We start from the raw sequence: 2,006 nt of genomic DNA, 5'->3' as shown, positions 1-2,006 counted from the left end.
CCTACCTCTGGGTTATAGGCCCAGCATGCTTCCATTGTAGTCCTTTGCTGCACATGTAAGTGCAAGAGATCCTGAAGCACTCACTCATCATGGGAAAGTACCAATGTGTTTCTTCATTGGTTGATGGAAGGAACATCTTACAAAAACTCTCCAGATTATTGACTTTTTAAAGTTTTTCTAGGAAACGTTCTAGATGAATGCTTATTAACCTTTGTCAGTATGTACTTTTGCAAAGTGTCTCTGAGGCGCAAACAGTTAGCGTGTTCAGTTGTTAACCAAAAGGTTGGTGGTTCAATCCCACCTAGGGACGTAATTGACCTCGTTATCAGATTTTGGTGATCTTTAAGTAGACAAGTAAAAATTTCAAACCACCTCTTATGGTGTAGGGTACCTGGCCTTCTCTGATGTAATCAGAGTTAGATTTGATTAAGTGATTTTATAAAAAAAACAGCCACGAAGCACAATTTAGCAGTGGGTTGCAGAGAAAAAGAAATATGCTGGCAGAAAAATCCAATTGAGTGATTAAACAGCTCTTCATTTTCTGGCTTTATTTTTATGCTAACAAATTTGTGCTCTGAAAAGTGTCCACAAAGCCAAGTATCTGATTAACACCTTTGTAGGGATGGTTTTTCACCTATTATTAAATTAAACTTGCTTCATTGGAAAGGCAGCAAGTGATGTCATCCAAGCAGTGGGTCAAAGTTGGCTTCAAACCTCGTCTGCTTATGAAAAGAGAAAAGGGGTATGCAGGGCATGGCGGCCTTTTGCGGTGCTTGGATGACCCCTAGTTCGCATTAAATAATGCAGTCGAGTTTCCCACATTTGGGGAAATCACAGGGGTCAGCATACCCAGAATGCAATGAATGAACCGCACCCTGGGAGAACAGTCTTCATGACCATGGTATCTCCTATGCAAAATAAGTATGATTTGGGATAGGGCTGGGGAGGGCCGCTGCTCAGGCACATCTCTGTCAAGTAAAGGAGATTCAACTGAGGCAGCACAAGGGAACTCTCATCTGGGGACAACAACTGCAGGGAGAACACATATTTTCAGATGAACATGGGAGGGCAGAAGGCTGCCTAATACTGAAGCACCCCCAAACAACAAACCAAATGCAACAACTAGTGCAAGCATTCCTGGGGGAAGGCCTGCAGCAGATGGATTTGCATATGGCGATGTCATCCAAGCAGTGGGTCAAAGTTGGCTTCAACCCTCGTCTGCATATGAAAAGAGAAAAGGGGCGTGCAGGGCATGGCGGCCTTTTGCGGCACTTGGATGACCCCTAGTTTGCATTAAACACCTCCACCCTCCGTCGGTGTGGGGCTCATGTTGGCTATGCCCCAGCCCCTGAAGCATTCAAGCTGATTTCTTGCAGCAGCTGGGCACTGTAACAGCTCCAGAGCTGCTCTGTAAGGCAAGTAAAAGGGTGTGGGCCCTGCAGCACTACCTGTAGTTCGCATTGTGCGAGACCCCTAGTTCGCATTAAACACCCCCACCCTCCTTCGGTGTGGGGCTCATGTTGGCCATGCCCCAGCCCCTGAAGCATTCACGCTGATTTCTTGCAGCAGCTGGGCACTGTAACAGCTCAAGAGCTGCTCTGTAAGGCAAGTAAAAGGGTGTGGGCCCTGCAGCACTACCTGTAGTTTGCATTGTGCATTGGAAGGCACAAAGTAAGCAGACGGGAGGAGAAGTCAGGATAGTGCACAAGGGTATAGACGGGAGGGGCTCAAGAAAAAAGAAGTGGAAACAGACAGCAAACTAGGCTTCCAATGCACAATGCAAACTACAGGTAGTGCTGCAGGGCCCACACCCTTTTACTTGCCTTACAGAGCAGCTCTGGAGCTGTTTAATCACTCAATTGGATTTTTCTGCCAGCATAATTTTTCTCTTACGTCCTAGAGGATGCTGGGGACTCCGTAAGGACCATGGGGGATAGACGGGCTCCGCAGGAGACATGGGCACTTAAAGAAAGACTTTAGATCTGGGTGTGCACTGGCTCCTCCCT

At 46.9% G+C, this 2,006-nt stretch overlaps 1 pseudogene; it reads right to left on the bottom strand.

Annotated features, from left to right (window-relative positions):
- Positions 1-746: 746 nt before the first annotated feature.
- LOC135042337 (U1 spliceosomal RNA) lies at positions 747-925 on the bottom strand (annotated as a pseudogene).
- Positions 926-2,006: the final 1,081 nt, after the last annotated feature.

This window comes from Pseudophryne corroboree, unplaced genomic scaffold (assembly GCF_028390025.1).
Source record: "Pseudophryne corroboree isolate aPseCor3 unplaced genomic scaffold, aPseCor3.hap2 scaffold_823, whole genome shotgun sequence".
NCBI lineage: Eukaryota > Metazoa > Chordata > Amphibia > Anura > Myobatrachidae > Pseudophryne > Pseudophryne corroboree.
The sequence above is the reverse complement of the archived record's forward strand: the minus strand, read 5'-3'. Positions and strand labels throughout refer to the sequence as shown.